Genomic DNA, 22400 nt, shown 5'->3' with positions numbered 1-22400 from the left:
CAGTGGTGTTTAAAATTCTTCTTTCTGGGCTGGATAATTCATGTCCAGCAGGGCTTTGCCCTGTGCTTCCCTGCTGCTGGAGGGAGAGGACGGGGATTAGCCCTGAGATGGTAAGAAGAAGATGGTTTTTCATTTCCCTGCTGCTCACTGGGAGTTTTTGGGGCCAGCCTGAGTCACTTAAAGGGGGGAAATTATTCCTGGTGCTGTGACAGAGGCTCGAGGCTGGCTCTGGAGAAGGGCTCTGCCTCACCAGAAACTGCAAACAATAAAAACAGACATCCTGCTACCAAGAACTTAAATTTTGGATTAAAATCTGAGCAGAGTCAACCCTCAGCTTCCTCTTTCCAAAGGTTACAGGCACCTCTTGATCAGGCAGGAATGTGCTTATCCCAAAAAGGAGCAGTGTCCCACACTCCCATCCCAGGATGGACGGGACAGAGGAGGAGCTGGGGGATCCTGGGCATGGGAGCACTTGAAAGCTGCCCAGAGCTCTCTTTTTACCAATTTTGGGATCCAGCAGGTGCTCGGGGAGTGTGCATCCCCTTTCCTGGGAGAAAGGCAGGTGCATCCGGCCAGGTGCTGCTGCTGCTGCCCCAGGGACAGCCCCAGGCGCTCCTGGCTCCTTCTAGAAGTGCTTTTCCTGCCCACAGGAGGCGAGATGAGTGCTGGGAGGCAGATCCAGGGTTTGTTATGGATCGGATCCGAGGAATAGAACTGCTCACCTGCCAAGCCATGGCTCGGGTTAGAGGTTAATGACCAAGCCGTGCCGTTTTTAGGGATGTGCAGTGCGTGGGACGCTGGTCTGGAGCTGCTGAAAGGGGCCCAGAGCCCGCCCCAGTGACTCGAGCCTTGTTTCCTGTCACAACAAGCACAGCCTCGAGCTCTGGATGGAACAGGAGCTGAAGCACTGGCTGTGCCTCACAACAACACCTCTCCAGTCAGATTTACTGGGATTTATCTCCCTCTTTAGCACAGTGGACAGAGTCCATTTCTTTTTCCTGTAGCTTCCTACTGATATGGGAATGGGACAGACTGGTGGGTTTGCTGTCCAAATATTGCTGCACATGAACAATGCAACCCTCAGAGTCTCTTTTGCCAGCAGAGCGCGTCCTCCCACCAAGGTGTTAAAGCAAGACATGAACAACCTGCAGGCTACAGCCTCAGAAACAAAATCCATCCCCTCTCTGATAAAGCTGTCTGTGATTTCTGGGCTGGATCCCAAGGCAAGGCAGTTCCTCATTCTCAGCTGCCGTTCCAGATGAGTCTGTTCTTAGGTTTGTTCTTACCCAGAGGTTCTCAGGCTCTTGCATCAGGAAAGTCCCTTTTCCCATCTGGATCTGCCGCCGCCGCCTTCCCACCCACGTTCTGCATGAGGAGAGGAGCGGTTCTGCTCCTGTCACGTCTCCTCGGGGCTGTGAGGCTGCAGACTGGAACTGCTCTCTCTGCTCCTGGCTCCCAGCCTCAGCTCAGCCTTTTAAGGGTGGGAGCTGCTGCTCCTGGCCCTTCTGACAGCAGCAGGATTAAAGGCATCCATTGTCTGCAGGCCTTGAAACCAGGTGAAGATGTTGCCTTTCCCCAAAATGCCATTTCTCCCCCCTAAATGTACCTTCTGTTACTGTTGGACTAAAACAAGAAGAATCCTTCCCAACAGAGCTTCAAGCACTCAGCCATTTCAAAGTCCAGCAGTGCCCTGTATGAGTCAGACTGCTTTAATTGCTGCTCATTCAGATCTTCTCCAGCTTAATGCAGACACTTGAACCTGAACTTCAACCCAGACCTTTGTGATTCAACATCTTTACAGACCCAGCTGCCTACTTGCAATGTCCTCATGCAAATATTAGATGTACCAGAAAGCAACTGGGGTTTATGTCTGATTAAGCAATCCCTCAGTGCAATGGAGATGTTGGACAATGTGGAATGAGCTCTGCTGAAGGCTGTACTGTCCTGTTTTTCCCTGGAACTGGGAAGAGCAGTGCCCAGGAGCAGTGGGTGAGCAGAGGGTGACACAATCCCTTCTCCTTTCTCCATGAGGTATTTCTGTCTGTATCTCACATTTGGGAAAGAGCTGCTTGCTGAGTTGTTGGATTATATGTAAACCCTGCATTTTGTCATTAGCTTGAGTCACCAAGGGAAGCTGTGACTTTATTTGATGGCTGATCAGGGACAGAAGTCCTCAGCAGGAGCTGAGTGTTCCAGTGTGGTGCAGTATCAAAGTTACTGCTGTAATTTCTGTATTTGGGCAGGTGAGAAAGCCAAGATTGCACAATTTGGGACATCATTTGCTCTTCATAACATTTCACAGGAGCAGGAGAGGTGCACACACTCACGTAGGATTAATATACTCTTAGACAAGCTCTTTAATTGATGTTGGGCAAACATTATAATTTTTCTGGGAGTGGTGGAGCCAGAGGAAAGACCCCTCTATTCAAAAGGGCTTTGGCTCCCAGCTGTGCTTCAGTTCCTAGGTAAAATTAGAATTCAAATCTCAAGTTCCCCTTTGAGTTCAAGAGGCTGAGAGCTGCACTTTGTGTTTTGTCATGCACAGGGATGTGCACCTGCCACTGGAAAAAGCCTCTTTCAATCAGAGCAGAAAATGGAGAAAAAGATGAAGCTGCTCAGGTTTTTCCTTGGATCTTCTGAAGTCAGGCACTGCAGCCTCACTCACAGCTCAGAACACAGCGGTCCCCAGGTCTGTGCTGCACAGGGTCACCTTAAATTAAGGCAAATTTGCTCAGATTTGGTGCTGGACAGCAGTGCCAGGGGAGCCCAGAGCTGGAGCCTGTGGAGCAGGAGGGCTGGAGAGGACAAGGGGTTGTTGGTGCTCCCTCTGCCACCTCCTCTCCACAGTGAATGGCAGAGCTCTCTGGACTGCCCTCCCTTTGAATTAACTCCAGGAGCAGTCAGAATACACTGAATAATTCAGGAGAGACTCGTGTTTAAACATTTGTACAACCCTCAGATTCCTCCTGCCTAAAAATAAAATTGGCAGAGAGCAAACAATTCCTGGTGGATTCTCAGTGGAGCTGTGGACCCCATCCATGGCTCTCAGCCCTGCTGCTGGGACCAGCCTGGGGCTGAGGGTGGTGGAAAATTCAAGGCTTTGAGTTGAGGGCTGCACACAAAGCACCAGCACAGGCAGGTTTGGGCTGGTGCTGGCAAAGAGAAAGGGCTGGGACAGGAGCAGGGGAGGTCAGTGAGCATCAGTTCTTTAACTGGTACAGGGAGAGCTGTTTCCCATGCTGGGAATCTCACCTCCTGCTTTATTTAAATAAAGACTTCATGACTTTCTGAGAACACACTAAAAGGTGACAGTGTTTGAGCAGAAGCGATTCCTCCAGAGGGAACTGGATGAAGAGGAGTCAATCCCTCTCCCATGGCTGTGCTGGATGAGATGGACACAAATCACAGAGAGAACATGAGAAGCTCCACGAGGATTTCCTGATTTGGTGTGTCCCACGTGCAGGCAGTTCTCTCAAACCCCTGTGCTCACATTCCCAGAGTGATAAAAATGTCACGTGGTTGTTTGAGGAGAAAAATCTCCTCCCTGTGCAGAATATCCACATCTCCAGCCTCCAAAGCCTTGCTGCATCCTGGTTTGAAGGGTATCCAGGGGACTGGAAATGAAAACTTCCAGAAGTTTATTGCTAATGAAATCTAATTAATTTTGGATGTAAATGTGCCAAGCTTCTGCAGTTGTGTTTACAGCCCCATTAAAGGAAAACTCTTGGTGGTTTTATCTGAAAATTACTGGAAAAACAGGGTCTGTTTAGTTCCTTCCTAGGCTGTGGACTCCTCACTTCTTCACCACTTGAACCCAGCTATGTTAAAGGAAATTTAACATAGAGATGTCACAGCCTCTTAAAAAACTGCCTGAAATGTAAGAGGAAATGAGAAAACAGAGAGATGGGAGAAAATTCCTGCCCTGCTCCTCACCTTGGCAGGTTTCATGGGCTGGAATGGTCACATCAGCTGTCTCCTCCTGATTTTGTCTTGCAGTCTGGATGTTCTCAGTAGGTTTGACACCCATGTTCAGCTGTGACAGTTCTCTTAATGTGGACTGTGCCGTGTAAAGGCAGCCCAGGGTGACAGAGACCAGGCAGAACATCTCATTTCTCTGGCTCTAAGATCCCTGACACTTTCCATTTTCCCCTTCCCACGTGGTCCTGCTGATTCCATTTAAGCAGCACTGAGGCACTCAGCTCATCCTTAATGGGAAAAAAACACTTTGCAGTGGATTTGGAGGTTGTTTGCCATCCTGCCTGGATTTCTGAACCCTCTGTGCCATTATGAACAACCTTCCTGGAAACAGAACCTTAATTCCCAATCTCCCTATGACAGAGTGAAGGGGAATAAGGCAAACCCCAGCTGGAAACTCTGCTTTATAACCCAGAGTGAGGAATTGCAATTTCCAAAAGCACACCTGAGGATAGCAGCAGCAGCAGAGGGAGTTTGGAGTTTGTCCAAGCATTAAAGATTTTAGAAATGTTACGTGCTCTGTGTCACATGTGTCCCCCTGAATGGGACAGGGACAGTGCTGGGCATGACCTGAGAAATGTGCACGAGCTCTGGGGTGTGTGGACAGAGAGGGGAAAATCAATATTGTATCATTTTGGTGAGAAATGTGCCATTTCCCATCCAAAAATATTGCATTATTGCTCTGGTTGAGGTCCCTGCTCTGCTCTGTGCTCCCCACCAGCACACTCCAGTTCCAGTGAGTGCTGAACTCATCCTTATAAAACCCAGCTTTTAAAAAAAGCACATAGAGCTTTTTCTGGGATATATGTATATGTCAAAGATACTTAATATATATATTATGGGATAATTTAATATTTAAAATAAATTAAAATTAAAATTTGTAAATATAAATTTTATATATAATATCTAATATATTATACATTTAAATAATATATTATCAAAATATTAACATTTAATATATTTAATATATATTCTGGGATATATATCTCAAAGATATTTAATATATATATTCTGGGATAATTTAATATTTTAAATAAATTAAAATTTTAAAATATATTTTTATATATAATACCTAATATATTTAAATATTAATATATTGTTAAAATATTAACATTTAATATGTTTAATATATATTCTGGGATATATATCTCAAATATATTTAATATATATATTCTGGGATAATTTAATGTTTTAAATAAATTAAAAATAAAATTTATAAATGTAATTTTTTTATAATATACAATATAAATATAAATATATAATATAGAATGTATAATATAGAATATAGAATGTATAATATAGAATATAGACTATAGAATAATATACAATATATAATATATTATATATAATATATAAAATATAAAATATAATATGTAATATATCATATATAATATACCATATATCATATATTATTAAATATTAAAATTTAATATCTTTAATATGTTTTTGATATATTCTGGGATATATATCGCTCTCAAAGATATTTAATGTATATATTTTGGGATAATTTAATATTTTAAATAAAATTAAAATTTGTAAATATAAATATAATATATAATATATAATATATAATATATAATATATAATATATAATATATAATATATAATATATAATATATAATATATAATATAATATATAATATATAATATATAATATATAATATATAATATATAATATATAATATATAATATATAATATGTTATATATTATTATATATTATACACTATATATTAAATATATAAATATATTATTAAATATTAAAATTTAATATCTTTAATATGTTTTTTATAAATTCTGGGATATATATCTCTCTCAAAGATATTGAATTATTGCTCTGCTTGAGGTCCCTGCTCCACTCTGTGCTCCCCACCAGCACACTCCAGTTCCAGTAAGCACTAAACTTGCCCTTATAAAACCCAGCTGTTGCACACAGAGCTTTTTCTGGGATATATTTATATATATTTATGTCTCCCAGAAAAGCCCATCCATAGAGATCCATAAATCCCCGTGGATGTGGAGTCGGTGTGAGCAGGAGCACTGTCTGGCCCTGCTGGTGTTTGGAAGGCAGCCAGGCAGAGACTGGCTACCTGTGAGCTCATCCTTCTGCAAGGGGCTGTGCTGGGAAGTGCATGAGCTCGAGAAAATGCATTTGAGCTTCTGGGCAGTATTGATTTGTGTGGATGTGTTTTATTCAGCTGCTTGAAGCACAATAAAAACGTGCTGGGGGGATGAGTCGGGCTTCAGGGGAGCCAGAAGTTGTGTTGCACTATTGGGAACGGCGAGAAGCACGACACAAACTCTCTTGTGAGCTGAACAGGAGAGGGAGGTTTATTACCTCAGATCTTCTTTTATAGAACAATATGTAAAAGGTAAAACTTTTATTGATCAGTGAACTAAGACATCACCATCATTGGTCAGTGGGGTACAGAACCCCTCAAGCTTCTCTTGCAAGAAAACAAGAACAGACAAACAGCACCTGCAGGGCTGTCTTCTGTCTCTGAGGATTGTTTTAATTCCTCTTTATGATTTCCCAGGCCAGACTGAGAAAGTTATGCAGCTTTTCCACAGGCACTGTGCTCCCTGCCTGTGCTCCCAGTTAGCATCCATAGTGGAATGAGTCAGAGTTCAGGGTGTTCAGCATTCAGGAACACACATAATCACAAATGATTATATGAAGATGCTTTATTGAAGAGCTCTGGGTGTCAGGGGTACACAGACCCAAATCTGACCTGATTTGGTTTTGAGCTGAACATGTTTTATACTCTATCGTTATACAACTTACATATTCATTATTAAACTTAATTGTAAGCATTGTTTTTACCCAAGCATGGATTTCTCATGATCCCCCCTAGCCCCCTAACATTTTTCCTCATGTTCTTTAAACAATAATTATATCTGATCACATCTAAGGCCTAACATTTCTCAAGGCCTACTTTTCCCAGGCCTTTCCAAACCTAACTTTCTTTCTAAGTCTCCGAATTTTCTAAGATTTTAGAACCTTTTACTATCAAGGGGAGGGGGAGCCAGAAGTGGGGTTTGGAGCTGGCCACCATCACCATCTTCCCCCTTTGCAACCTCTCTAGAGCTCGACACAAACCCAGTTTCTGCTTCCCAGCAAAGCAACAGAAGGGATATTTTTCAGCAGAGAAATCTGGAGGGGGGAAATGAAAATAAAAGTTGGTTTGGTTTGGTGTAAGAACAATGAAGAACCAGAAAGATGGCAACGGGAAAAAGCAGGCGGTGAAGGCAAGCAGAGACATGAACACGCCTGCTGCAGGGCTGAGACACCGCAGCAGCATCTTCACACTCCCCAGCTTGGAGCAAAGTGAGTGAATTCCATCCCCCCGGCCAGGAAAGTCGGGAATTGAGCTCCTGTTCTTCCTCCCACACATGGCCCTGGCAGCTCACTCCAGCCCTGCCCAGGAAATCCCCCTGCAGCCCTCGGAACCAGGGCTGCACAAAATCTAATCTTTTTTTTTTGTTGTTGGACTACCCACATGAAGTAGCTCTCCTTCCCCAAACTGAGATTAATAGCTTTAAATAAAAAGATTCAGCACCATCTTTAGAAGTAGTTAATTACTCAGAATCAATTCACACCTTCCCTGTGTCTCAAAATAAACTCTCTCACTTGCTTTTCCAAGCAGAGCCCTCTGAAATCGGTGTCACCAGCGGGGTTTCACGCATGTTCCCCGAGCACAGGAAGCTGAAGATAAATTCAGCGACAGATCAGATGTAAAGAACTCGTGCACTTGGCTGGGTATTTTATCCCTGGAGCCTTGGAGCTCCCAGGCTTTGGTTGGGTGACCCCCTCTTTCCTGCTCCTCCTGGCTGCTCCCCATCCTCCAGCACGGACAGAAACAAAAATATAATTTATAAAATTATTTCCAGTTTCAACAGCACTCTGCAGAGCTGTTCTCAGATTGTTTTCAAATCCTACTACGGGTTAAGGAATTTTACATCTCCTTTTACTCATCTCCCAGCGCCTCTGACTTCATTGCACCCTCCTGAATTTTGCTGATACGAGTGAGGAGAACCAGAGTTACTGCCAGGAACAAATCAATGACAAACTGGAACCACTTAGAGAGTGTTAAATCACCTTTATATAAAAGTCCTGTCAATCCCAAGCTGATGCCATCGGTGATTTAAAGCACTTTACCGTATGCCCCTCATTGTACCTTGAAATACAATGAAAAAAAAAATAAAGCTTTTAAAACATTTAAACTGTTTAAAGTAGAGTGGAAATCAAACTGCAGAGTGGACAAGAAAGGAATCATCTGTACATCCATCCCCATCTCTTCTTTAAAAAAGGCTGCCAGAGGAAATCTGTTGGAATTTAGTTTGATTTTTAAGTCACAAATCCCAAGACAGACAGATCTCATCTTCTGTATTTTGTCTTTTATATTTTTGGTGGAGAATATCAGTGCATCCCGGAATGAGCAAAATAAGGAAGGATGCAAGATACAAAATAATGTGTCATGTACTTAGAGGGGGAAAAAAACATTTATTTTTATTTATTTACTTTTCTGCAGCTCTTTGCAAGCCTGTTCTCTTTCTAAGCAAGAAACAAAGTCAGCCACAAATACAGATGATTAATTCCTCAGAGAAAACCACTTTAAGAGTTTTAATACAAAATTACATCCTTCCCATAGGCTGGAATGTTGTGGTAAACACAGACAATTCTGGGTATAGGTTGGAAATCTCCCCCTGTTATTAACATAGTTCTTGGAGGAATTTTTAGAAGTTGATTTGATCCCAGTTTCATGTCACAGAACAACCAGCAGTGGCAGAATCAAGGAAAAGAAGGGAAAAGCTCACGTGGCAGGCAGGACTGGGAGACTGAACACACAATTTCAGTGAAATCCAAGTGCCAGAGCAGTTCAGCCCTTGGGGTTTTTTTTTTTTAAAGTGAGAATTTAATTCTGGCTAAAGGACGAGGCCTTTGGGAGCCTGGGTCATTCCTGGACGTGGTCCTGGGCTCTGGATTTAGAGGGAGGAGAGGTAAAGCCGCTCTGCTCCACGAGCAGCCCCAGGCTAAGCCACTTATGCAATCCTTGGTCACAACCTCGGCTGGGCTGGGCTGGGCAGCTCCAGGATTTAAGGACCTTTGCAGCATCAGTTGCTGTGCTGAGAAACGGGTCCTTCCTTTAAGGCATAAATAACACAGGTGTGCTGTGGTTTTCAGCATGAAAAGCCACCAGGAAAACTGATTTTATCCTTATCAAGGCAAAGCCATGGAAAGGGCTGGTGAGAAGAGAATTGTTGGGTGCAGTTCCTGCAGGTGGAATGTGGGGAAAAGGGAACAAGAAGAGGTCATCCAGACTGAGATGTTAGGGGAAAATCCTTCCCTGTGAGGGAGGCACTGGTGCCCAGAGAAGCTGTGGCTGTCCCTGGATCCCTGGGAGTGTCCAAGGCCAGGTTGGACAGGCATGGAGCAGCCTGGGATAGTGGAAAGTGGCAGGATGTGAAATTAGATGATTTTTAACGTCCCTTCCAATCCAGACCCTTCCATGGTTTGCACTGTTTAACCTCTCTTCTTCCAGCCTCAGGCTCTTTTCTAATCCTGAGATTACCAAAGTGATGGAAACAGGGTGAGGCTCCAGTGCTTTCCCACAGTGCATGGTTAATCCAGACCCAGTGGGCATGTAGCAGAGGGAAAAGGTTAACATGGTGCAAAATAATCCAAATTATACCCTGCAGGTTCCCTGACAGCTGTGGGGAAGAGAAGACTGCCTTGATTCCTCTTGGGAGAGGAGAAAAATGGAATCAATGATTATTCCTTTAGTTTATTAATTACAACCACCTAGACATGTGCATTCCCAGGCCATCAGCACCTGGCTCCAAGCTGCTCCCAGGTCGATTTCCTGGAAAATAAAAGGGTAAAAATTCGGGATTACTGAGGCACAAAGCAGATGAGCTGGGGCAGAGCAGCTGCAGTGGTGTGGAAACGCTTCAGAACAGCGAGGGGCCTTTCACACCCTGTGCTGCCACGCGTGAGAAAACCACGATAAAATGATGTCAGTGTGCTTAGTCTGAGTTACATGGAGGGGAAACTTTGATCAGAATGGGGTTTTTAATGACCTACTCATCTTTTAGGACAATTCACCCAAAAAGCAGCAGCAGATTTACTCTTCTGACAGAAGAAAATGCCAGATACGTGTGGTGTGTGGGAAGCAGGGCCCAATGATTTCATTAAACTGAATCATTTTTTCGCTCGTTTTACTTCCACTTGTGCCGTTTCCTGTGACTTTGACAAGAGTTTGAAACCGCAGTGAAGAAACCGGTTTCTTTTCTGTGCAGATGGGAGGATTGTGAGCATCTCATTTCAGCGAGTTGTTTACACCAGCGTGAGAATGGAAATGAGGATGTGGGTTTGTAAATGATGATCCAAACACACCTGGCAGGAGGTTGGAGCCAGGTGGGGGTTGGCTTCTTCTGTGACCAGCAATAGGACAAGAGGACATGGTCTTAACGTGTGCCAGGGTTGGTTTAGATTGGACATCAGGAGGAATTTTTCCATGGAAAGGGTGGTCAGGCTTTGGAAGGAGCAGTGCAAGGAGGTTTGGAGTGCCCATCCCTGCGGGTGTCCAAGGAAGGCCTGGATGTGGTGCTCGGTGCTCTGGGCTGGCTGACTGGGTGGCACTGGGCACTGCTTGGGCTTGGAGGGCTTTTCCAAGCTCAGTGGTTCTGGGATTCCGGGATTCTCTAGCTCAAACCGCACCATGACAAGAATGTCACCTCTGTGGAGGTGACAGGCGCTGGGGTGGGGAAGAGCCCGCAACTCCGGCACTGTCGAGCGGTGACAGAGGTGGCCGCAGAACCCTGGCACGGTCGGTGTTGGAAGGGGCCGGTCCCACACACGGATCGGTTCCATCGCACTCCGCCGCCCCTCTCAGTGCCTCAGACGGGGTCGGTCCCACACACGGATCGGTTCCATCGCACCCCGCCGCCCCCCTCGGTGCCTCAGCCGGGCCCGGCCGGGCCCAGGCGCCTCCCCGGGGCGGGCCCGGCCCCGCGCATGCTCCGCTGCGGCCTCCGCCGAGCCGGGACCGCCGCCCTCCGAGCGCCGCGGGCCGTGCCCGCGCTGCCCCGCTCCCGGCCCGGGCTGCTCCGAGCCCACAGCGAGCACCGAGCACCACACAGCCCCGGGCTGCCCCGCTCCCGGCCCGGGCTGCTCCGAGCCCGCACCGAGCACCGAGCACCGCCCGGCCCTGGGCTGCCCCGAGCCCGCACCGAGCACCGCCCGGCCCCGGACTGCACCGAGCACCGCCCGGTCCGGGCTGCACGGAGCCCACACCGAGCACCGAGAACCGCCCGGCCCGCTCCGAGCGCCCCGGGCCGCCCCTCCGGGCGCCACGGCAGCGGTGAGTGGGGCCGGCCGGGGGGAGCCGGGGAGGGCGGCGCGGGCGGCGGGCGCCTCTCCAGGGGAGGCTCCGCGGGGGCGGCGTGGGGCTCTGCCGGTGCCTGAGGGCCCGGGAGAGGAACCTCCGTGTTCCCCTGAGCCGAGAGGAGCCGGGGCCCGGGAGTGGAACCTCCGTGTTCCCCTGAGCCGAGAGGAGCCGGGGCCCGGGAGTGGAACCTCCGTGTTCCCCTGAGCCGAGAGGAGCCCCGGGGCCCGGGAGTGGAACCTCCGTGTTCCCCTGAGCCGAGAGGAGCCGGGGCCCGGGAGTGGAACCTCCGTGTTCCCCTGAGCCGAGAGGAGCCGGGGCCCGGGAGTGGAACCGCCGTGTTCCCCTGAGCCGAGAGGAGCCGCGGGGTCCCTCGGTCCGATGGAGCTGCCCCCGGTGCTCTGGTGCCCCTAAGGCGGGGGTGCGGGCACGGCAGGGCTGTCTGAGCCACGTTTCGGGTCGGCGGCAGGAGGAAGAGCAATGAAGGAGCTCCGGTTCTGGCCGCCGGTGGGTTTGGAGGAGTTAAAACCCCGCGGAGGCCGTGGGTGAGAGCGGAGCCCCGTGCGCTCTCTGTGCCGGGGAAATCCCGCTGCCTTCCACTCCCGGCCAAGCGCCGGCCTTGGGACAGCTGATGGTGTCCAGCTGTCGGTCTGGCAGCCCTTCCTCCGTAAGCCATGGGGACACTTTGGGACATCTTTCATCCCCCTTGCTCCTTCCCCCACGGGAGCTGTGGGTCCCCTGGGGCTGGGTATCCATCACCCCCAAGGACACGCAGGGATGCGGAGCAGGGAACCAAGATGTGCTGGCTGTACACCTCGCCTAAAACATAATTCTGCTCTGTGTGTGTGAGAGAGAAGATAATTGCTGTGTTGGATAATGGCAGGGAGTCACTAAATCCATCTGTAAGGTCTCTCCCAAACCACACCAATCTGATTCTATAATGGCGTTGAATTTGGATTGTTAAAATCCATGGATGAGGAGAGCCAGGATGAGTCTGAAGCACATCGAGCCTGCTGCTAATAATGGAGACTGAGGGTGGAAAGACAACTCAGCAGTGGCTCAGTGTGGCCAGGAGAGGATGGATCCAGCTCTGTTCAAACAGGCGCTGTCCCTGTGCTCTGGAGGATGCAGAGGAATCCTCAGAAGATGTTCCAAGGGATCAGCCATGAAAAGTCATATTTTGAGGCATGTCTAGAATGCTAAGAGCAGTGCAAGAAAACTCTGGGCTTTCTTTTATTGGGGGAGGCAAATGGAAATATTTCAAAACTCAACTCCAATGAACCCAACTTTGCTTGGGAAAGATTCTCTGCAGGTTTATTTCCGAGCGGAGTGGATGTACTTTGGTACTGCTTTATTCAAGTGCTGGAGCTCAGTGTTCAGTTCAGTTTTGCCCTTATAAGGGGACTGGGAGGCATTTCCTCCTGGCACTTGTTTTTAAAACACACAGGAAGCTGCACCTTGATCTGGGGCTGTGTTAGGTGATACCAAGACAGGTGCTTTGAAATGTGGGGCCAGCTCAGGATGTGCTGCCCTGGCTGAGCCAACAAACCCGTCAGGCTTGAGATGCTAAAAGTTTGTCGTGGCAGGCAGATGTTACAAATTGTTTTGTCAGTATATTTTTAGTGATTCAGTTGTTAAATATGTTGCTTATCTAAGTGTCACAGTATCTGCAAGGCCCTCCCAAAGCCTGGTGGCTCAGTTGGGTCTCTGGCCTTTGGGGAGGGTGATGTGAAAAGCTTTTAAAAAGCCAGGGTGGGTGGGTTTAAACTTGAACAAGAATACAAACACAAAACGAGAATCATTTTTCAGCTTGTGAACTCCTGGAAGGCTGTAAACTGCAAAGTTAGTTCAGAATTAATTGCAAAGTGGCCCTTTTTTTGGGAGGTAGCTTCTGTAAATGTTGAACTGTTTCTGTATGTTTAAGTTGGCTGTTAAATTTTAGTTAATCACAATCAGGGATATTTAATGCAAAAACTTTGAAAAGCAAAACCTGTGTCAGCTGCAAAGCAAAAAGCTGAAGTGCACCTGGACAGCCACTCAGGGGGTAAAATCAATATTCCTTTTAAACACATTTTTCCCTTGGTCAAACAGACTCTGCAATTTCAAGTTAATTTAATTCTTTTGTCATCCCTCTTTGGGGCTGGAAGTGAGGCAGGGTTCTTACGAGTGCTATAAATTCAGGAGGTTTACACAAACATTTCTGTAGTGGTTTAGTCTTGCAAATAAAGACAGGATTCAGAGAAATCAGCTTCCCTTTTTTTGTGTGGAGGGGAAAAATCTGTTTTCACAGGTATCATCCTGACAGCTTCACCTTTTTCCCACCACATACCTCCCCCTGCTCCCTGCATTTTGGAGGTGAAACATCTTTTTCTTCAACAGAACAGACCTCGGGTTCCTTGGCACCTTCTGATGCCTGATATGGCATGAGGAAGAGGCTCAAAATGAGGAAGGAGCTTCCAAATCCAGCACCCAGATGGATAATCCCTGTGTTGGCTGTGAAATGCAGCAGAAAGAGCTGCTCTGATTCCATAAAGAGGAAGGTGCTGGCACAGTTTGGAGAGGCCAAAACCTTCACACATTAAAGCAAACCCTTAGGACTGGTTTTATCGAGGTGTGAAAAGGGTTGTTGTGAGAATTTCTGACCCAGAAAGGAGCTGGAGAAGCCAAATTGTGGAGGTTCCTGCTTTGTCTGGTGTCCAACAGCAATTAAAAATGATAAAATGTTTTCTTCTGGGTGAAAACCTGTTCTTTTTCAGCCTGGCTAACAGTTTGCAATTCAGGCATTATTCCTGTAAACACACTCAGAGTTGCTCCACATCTTTGAAGCACTTAAAATGCAATTAGGTTTCAGGTATTGGTGATGGCAAACACTTGCTAAATTGATAGAAAATGGCTTTTACAGTTCAAGCACATAATTCAGGCAGTTAATGCTGAGAGCCTGCCTGCAATAAAGATTTTCATGGGCTGATACAGCTCAGTTCTGCTGGCAGGGTGAGACAGAAATGCTTGAACCTCATCAAGAAGGAAAGTGGAGACTTAAAAAAAAAAAATAAAAATCAGCATTTTGGGGGTTTTGGCAGCTAAATTGCCACTTCCATGTTTTGCTGTAGTTTCTGTGCAGGACATGAAGGGACAGAGGAGGGGGATTGTTCTGTCACTCGATTTCTTTAGCAGCACTTTGGGGCTCCATTCCAGGGTTTGTTTTACATAGATCCTTCCAAAAAAACTGCAACAGTGCTGAAAACTACTGGAGGAAGAATGGTGATTTTTTTGGTTTTCTGATGGTTTTCTTGGGCAAAATGGCTGCAGTTTCTGTTGTCTGAAAGTGGAGAGAAGGAAGTACAATTTAGTGGTTTTAAAGTCCTGGCCTGTTGCAGACAGGTGGATTTTTAAGGAACATGCTCTGTCTATTTTCTTCATGCTGAAGGGCTTTATAAAACTTATAAACTATATTTATAAATCTGCAAACAGTTTTACTGGTTGGAGTAATTACTAAGTTTTCTTTTTTAGTTTATTTTTTTTTTTATTGAACTGGTTATATAAATAAAACATAAATTGTATAACTGATAGAAAAATTGAGCTACAGGAAACTGGAAAAGTAAAGTCTGGAGCAGTTATTCTGCATATCAATAATGGGAGTGGGAGGGTTGATAACAGATATTAATATGATTAATATGACTAATAATATCATGTCTGAAGTGTTTGGGATTATGCCTTGAAACTGCTGGCACATAAAATTATTCTGTTTCACTTATTTTAGATTTTTTTTTTCCCCCCTCTTGGATGTAAAAGGTAATTTAGGAAATAAAGGAAAAGAACTGGAGATTGAGGGAAAAGCAGAGGATTTTTTCATTATCCCAAACTGTGGAGACAAGTAGTGCTGAAAACCTGGGGGGAAAAAAAAGAGTTTTTATATGAGGAGAAACCAACCTGCAGAGTAAGGTAGAAATAAGCAGAGAGTAGAAAAATGGTTAAATTAAAATTGTTTGGTGTTGCTGTTGGTCCTGCTTGCAGTTTTCTGGAAATACCAAGAAAAGGAGCCTTTGCAAGGGGACTTTGGGAAACTCAGCTCTTATAAATCCATTATTCTGGTTGCTTTGCTTTGTGATAGATTTTACTGCTGCTCCTTTCAAGCAGGTCTGCTGCATAAGGGAGCCTCTGCTAATAAAGGGAATTAATCCAGTTTTTAATGCAGTATTCTCTGAATTTTGAAGCATGTGGGATTTACCAAGAGTCAAGAGTTTGGCCCCAGTTCCCAAAGGCATAATTCCCTTTGAACATAAAATCTGACAACTGCTCTTCCTCCTTCCAGGAAAAAAACCCCTAAAGGGAATTTGCACATTCCTCCCTTGATTATAAATGGATCTGAGAGGGGCTTTGGCTTGTTAAAGCCCCAGAATATGAATACAGCTCAAATTTTCAGCAGTTTTGGACTCCAAGTGCTGTTTAGGCTGCTCCTTGAGTGTTTTCTGTCTCTTCCAGCTATTCCAAGACTGAGTGGAATCTGTCTTGTTCATCAGGGGGCCCAGCTGGAGTTCAGCAGGATATTGCAATATTAAATTGTATTAGTGATCCTCTTAATAATAACCCTTCACTATGGTGCATATTCTATCAAAATGAGTTTATTGGGATCTTTAAAACCATTTTGTTTTCCTGGCTGGAAGCTGGCACTGAGCTAATGTTGGCTGATGTCATTTGGAACAGGAAAAAATTGTTGTTCGACTCAGGAAACCTGGGAAAACCCCATAACACCTTGTTTGTCAGGAAAAGGACAGATCTAAACCTTCCATGGTTTTTTTTTAACACAAGGAAAATGGAGCAGACAGTGCTCAATCCATGACTGGGACAGGAGGGAGTTGCTTTTTTTTTTTTTAATTAATTTAATTATTTTTTTAAATTTAATTTTAATTTATTTTTTTTTGTAATTAATTAAGTTTTTTTTTGTTTTTAATTTGTTTGTGCATGGACTCAGATTTTCAGGAATTGAATTTGGCAGAGGTGGCTTTTATATTCACTGGAGAGATACATTAAACAAAAATAAAGCCTCAAAAACCTTGGCACTTGGACAGTCTGAATAACTTCCTGGTGTTTGCCATCCATAAATACCTGGCTCTGCTCTCCTCTGGATTTTACTAAAGTATGGTAACAAATGCAAAGCAGGTTTTTTTTATTTGTGTGGGTTGTTCTGTTTGTTTTGGGGTTTTTTTTCCTTTTCATGAAGATAAATTAGTTGCAGAGCATCAAATATTTAAAGGGAAAAAATAATAATAAATTAAAAAATAATAAATTTAATAAAAAACAAATTAAAATAAATTAAGACACTTTAAGTGCTGCATTAGGTTCAGTCTTTTGTATTTAAATCTATTTTGCATGGGTTGGTTTTTTTGTCCCCAGGATATCAAATTCTCACCTCTTATCTCAACCTGGTGGCTTTTACTGGATTTTACTAAAGTATGGTAACAAATGCAAAACAGGTTTTTTTTATTTGTGTGGGTTGTTCTGTTTGTTTTGGGGTTTTTTTTCTTTTCATGAAGATAAATTAGTTGCAGAGCATCAAATGTTTAAAGGAAAAAAATAATAATAAATTAAAAAATAATAAATTAAATAAAAAATAAATTAAAGCACCTTAAGTGCTGCATTAGGTTCAGTCTTTTGTATTTAAATCTATTTTGCATGGCTTGGTTTTTTTGTCCCCAGGATATCAAACCTCTTATCTCAAGCATGGAAAAAAGGGGTGGCTACCCCAAGTGCTGAGGTTTTGCATCCAAAGCAGCTGGAAAATGGCATTTTCAGGTCACTTTGTGCAATGTTTTCTTGTGCACTCAGCGTTTTGTGTTTACTGAGGACGCACAAGAAATAACCTTTCACTTCCTGGACACTTCTGTATTTCACTTTTCCTCAAAGTACAGCAAAGCAGGCACTGATAATTTTGAAATTGCTGGGGTTGAGAGTTTAAAAGTTCATAAAGGAGCAGAGGTCAGGGAGCCTGAGCTGTGTTTATCACACCTTTGTGGCAGCCTGTGCTGTCACCCTGGACAGCTCTGTCACTCTGTGCTACAGGAATTACCCTCCCTTTGAAAAAAAAATATTATAAATTCACTATTTACCTTTTTGCTCTTGATTTGGATCTGCAAATGCAAATTCATATTAATTTTTTTTTTTTTTACCTTTCTTTCTTGTCCTTAATACTCAAGGTGAAGGAAGAGGAAGATACATTTGACTTTGCTAATGAATTTATATATATATATATATATATATTTTTTTTACCCTTCTTTCTTGTCCTCAAGCTGAAGGAAGAGGAAGATTTGACTTTGCTAATGAATTTATATATATATATATATTTTTTTTTTTACCCTTCTTTCTTGTCCTCAAGCTGAAGGAAGAGGAAGATTTGACTTTGGTAATGAAGTAACAGCTGCAATTCCCAGATTTAGCACTTGCTACCTTCCAGTGTTCCTGATGGAAAAGTCTGGGCTCTGAATTGGAGTTCTAACCTTGTAATTTTCCTCTTAGAAACCTCAGGGCTTGGCTTAAATATCTTTTATTTGACTCAGGTATTGATTTGTAGAAGTCTCTCAATAACTCCAGACCCTGAAGACAAAGTCAAGAGCTCATCCAGACTCTGGGCAGAGATGAGGAGCCTCTGTGAGATCCCTGATTTTTGGTGGGATCATCACAATTCATTGCCAAGGAAACCCCTGCTGGGTCCTGAGGGGAACATGGAGGTTGTTTCTTGACCATGGAAATGCAAATTGATCTTTCCCAACTGGAATTCTCCCCACTTGGAAAAGATCAGCTTGTGTTGTTCTACACCAACAATTATTTTAGGAGGAATTCATGGCCTGGAAGAACTTTCCTTGTAGTTGTGGGTTTGATTTTGATATAAGTAAATATAAATGATGACTGGCTCAGAGCTGCATTTTTACCAAAAAACCAGCAATCTTCTGCCAAATTTTTTTTTAAAAAAATATTAATCCTGTGGGTTTTACAGCCTTTTCAGCTTCCTCCACACGTGACCGACAGGCTCCAGATATATAACATCAGCAAACAGGCTTGGCTTTTAAATCCTGGCTGCTCACCAGCACAGCATTAAACACCCAAAAGCTGAAGATGATGATCAGATTAAGCAGGCTGTGAGATTAACTCCTCACCCTTTGCACGTTTAAAGAGCCTCCAGCTTTAATCACTCCGTGTTTTTAGGGGTTTGGAGGTGAATTCAAGGAAGAAATCAAGTTTTTTCTTGGCTTGTGGTGGAGGCAGCAGAGCTTGAGTGGTTTCAGGAGGTTTCTCCTCAGCTCTGGGGGAATTTGGGGAGATGCTGTGTGAGGAACACCAGGTTGGGTTGAGGTGGAGCAGTGTAGATCCACCAGGAGCAGAATTCTTCCTGGAATTATTCTCACCACAGTGACCTGGTGCTGTCTGTGCATCATTTCCCGTTCCTATAGAACCACCCTCTCCCTTCTCATCACTTGAAAGGTTCATTTTGTGGGATTCATTTTATGGGGTTCATTTTATGGGGTTCATTTTGTGGGATTCATTTTATGGGATTCATTTTATGTGACCAAAGCAGAACCTCTAAATCTGCGTCCTTCCTCATCTTCACCTCTCAACACCGCCCCTCATTGATTTTGTTTCGTGTTTTGTCTGCTGAACAAACTCCCTGGGACTTGTTCAATCCTCTGTGTCCTCGTTACTTAACTGCTTGATGAAGTTTAATTAGCAGTTCAATTGCTGGGTTTGTTTGTGTGAATGCTCTGCTGGCTCCCCTTTGGTCCCCGAGCTCTGTAAAAGCTCAGCTTTGTGCACACAAACTGAAATTATTACTTAAAATACTGAATATTCTGAATAAAATATCCAGAATATTATGAATATTATTATCTAATATGAAATGTTATTACATAAAAGCTTGGATTTCTCCAAGATTTGTGGCCAGTTCAGCCTTTGAAATGCAGCTGAGATGCAAACCGCTCTTCCTGATAATTTTTGCTGATATTGCAAAGTTTTTTGTTAAAACCACAGCTTTTCCCAGCCAAAACCAAGGAAAAGAAGATTTACTGCCTGTTTCAGCCACCATTTGGGGAGCTCTTTAATCTGCAGTAATTCAGATTTAGGCCTGGCCAGCCTATGATCACTCAGAATATCCCATCCCTGTGGGATAATTCCTTTTTTTCCCAATAAACACTGATAACCATCAATAAAGCAGTGACACCTTCAGCAGGCTCTGGAATTTTAGAATTCTTAGAATTTTAGGGGATGTTCTAATCACCAAGTTATCCTTTAAAAGAAAATTCTTCTTTCTTCAATCTGGTTTAGAAGTTTCTAGAATCAGTGGAGATGAGCAGCTTTCCCAGGCTGTTTCAGGATATATATATATATTTATTTATTCAAACCTGGTGCTGCTCATTTCCAGAGACAGGGCAGGCTGGGAGTGGTTAATTAGCAGGGAAAACTGACATCATGATCTTTATCTCTTGAACAAATACACATTTATGGTCCTATAAAACTTTTCTACATGTCTGTACTCATTGGGAGGGCACAGCCTGCAACAGAAATGTTTCATTTGTTCAACCTCAACCAAAGGCTTAAGAAGCCTTTATATAACTTTTTTATATATTATATATTTATTTTTATTTTTTAAGAAGCCTTTATATAACTTTTTTATATATTATATATTTATTTTTATCTTTAAGAAGCCTTTATATAACTTTTTAATATATTATATATTTATTTTTATCTTTAAGAAGCCTTTATATAACTTTTTTATTTATTATATATTTATTTTTATTTTTTAAGAAGCCTTTATATAACTTTTTAATATATTATATATTTCTTTTTATTTTTTAAGAAGCCTTTATATAACTTTTTTATATATTATATATTTCTTTTTATTTTTTAAGGAGCCTTTATATAACTTTTTTATATATTATATATTTCTTTTTATTTTTTAAGAAGCCTTTATATAACTTTTTTATATATTATATATTTATTTTTCAAGAAGCCTTTATAGAACTTTTTATATATTATGTATTTATATTTATTTTTAAAAAGTCTTTATGTAACTTTTTATATATTATATATATATTTATTTTTAAGACTTTATATATCTATATCCATTTTTTAAGAAGCCTTTATATAACTTTTTATATTATATATATATTTATTTTTAAAGGAGACTTTATATAACTTTTTATATATCTATCTATTTTTAAAGAAGTCTTTATGTAACTTTTTATATATTTTATATATATATTTATTTTTCAAGAAGCCTTTATATTACTTTTTATATATTATATATGTATTTATTTTTTAAGAAGCCTTTATATAATTTTTGATATATTATATATCTATATCTATTTTTAAGCCTTTATATAACTTTTTATATTATATATTTATATTTATTTTTTAAGAAGACTTTATATAACTTTTATATGTCTATTTTTAAGAAGTCTTTGTGTAACTTTTTATATATTATATATATTTATTTTTTAAGAAGCCTTTATATAACTTTATATATTATATATTTATATTTATTTTTTAAGAAGTCTTTATATAACTTTATATATATTATATATATTTATTTTTTAAGACTTTATATAATTTTTTATGTATTATATATCTATATTTATTTTTAAGAAGCCTTTATATAACTTTATATATTATATATTTATATTTATTTTTAAGAAGACTATATAACTTTTTATATATTATATATCTACATCTATTTTTAAGAAGCCTTTATATAACTTTTTATATTATATATTTATTTTTAATAAGTCTATATATAACTTTTTATATATTATATATCTCCATTTTTTAAGAAGCCTTTATGTAACTTTTCATATATTATATATGTATTTTTTTTTTAAGAAGCCTTTATAAAACCATTAATAGATTATATCTCTGTGTTAATAGAGCTTAATTTTTTAGGATTTAGTTTAGAATCAGACTCTTAAGGAGAGGGTTTAGGCCAAGGACTCTGCTCCATGAGCATCCCATTACAAATTGGGATAAAATGGGATAAAATTCCCCCATCTGAGCTCATCAGACCAATTAATTATACAATAATTCTCTTCTTTCCTCTTTCATTTGGGAGCTGTGGTTTCGTTCTGAGCCCAGGGCTCTGCCTTTAGGAAGAGAAAAATGATAATTTGATCAGGACACATCCTTAATAATTAATCCTTTTTAATAAGACAAAATACCATCTCATGCTTAAGAAAATAAATGCTTTGTCCACTCTCATTAAGAGGCTGGAACATCTTTCATGTAGCACTTTAGTAATAAATAATTTTTAATCATGTTAACACCTCAGACATCCATTTTTAACTCATAATTGGATTTATTGCCATTTTAAATGTGTGTGTTTCAGTCCTATTGATCCAGGCTGTTCCTGGAATATCTGGAATTCTCTTTCCTTGCCCCATCTGTTTCCTCTTGTGTTCCAGTAAACAGCAAAGAATTCACAAGATTTTAAAATAATGGCTTTGGCTTCTGTAATTCTCAATTAAACTCTCATCATTCCCAGCTGAAATGGCAGAGTGGCTTTTCCAGAGCTTTTATCAAAGGTATTTTTCATTTGGGGAATGAGCTGGGTCCTTCCCAATCCAAACCATTCCATGATTCCATGGGGAAAGTTCCCATGGAATGAGCTGGGTCCTTCCCAATCCAAACCATTCCAGGCCAAGCATGTGATGAGAACTGGCAGAAAACAGAATTTTAAATCAGCCTAAATGAAATCCTTTGCCCTGATTTCAGTGACTTCTGCTCACAATCCATTAATTCTGGATTTCTTGAGACAGAAATAAGAAGTGGGATGGTGTTTCTGGGGTGTTTGACACTTAATAAATCAATATAATATATATATATATTATTATATATATTATTATTATTTATATATATAAATAATATAATTGAAATTAAAATGTGCAGAGCAAGAGTTCTAAGTGTAAATTAGGTTTCATGGTGCCATGCAAATTTCTCTCTCTTGGGAATCATTCTCATCGTGGTGATTTTGTAGGGCAGGATTATTATTTATATTTTTT

The 22400-nt window shown here is 41.8% G+C and overlaps 1 protein-coding gene across 1 annotated transcript in view; it reads left to right on the top strand.

Annotated features, from left to right (window-relative positions):
* The first annotated feature begins 11228 nt into the window (after window positions 1–11228).
* JAK1 (Janus kinase 1) overlaps window positions 11229–22400 on the top strand; it is a 49457-nt gene continuing 38285 nt past the window's right edge. The window contains exon 1 of the mRNA XM_058842966.1: window positions 11229–11337. The gene's annotated coding sequence lies outside the window, so the exon portion shown is untranslated. The remainder of the gene's footprint in view (window positions 11338–22400) is intronic.

This window comes from Poecile atricapillus, chromosome 7 (genome assembly GCF_030490865.1).
Source record: "Poecile atricapillus isolate bPoeAtr1 chromosome 7, bPoeAtr1.hap1, whole genome shotgun sequence".
Taxonomy (NCBI): domain Eukaryota; kingdom Metazoa; phylum Chordata; class Aves; order Passeriformes; family Paridae; genus Poecile; species Poecile atricapillus.
Note: the sequence above shows the minus strand (reverse complement) of the source record. Positions and strands in the feature narration are given on the sequence as shown.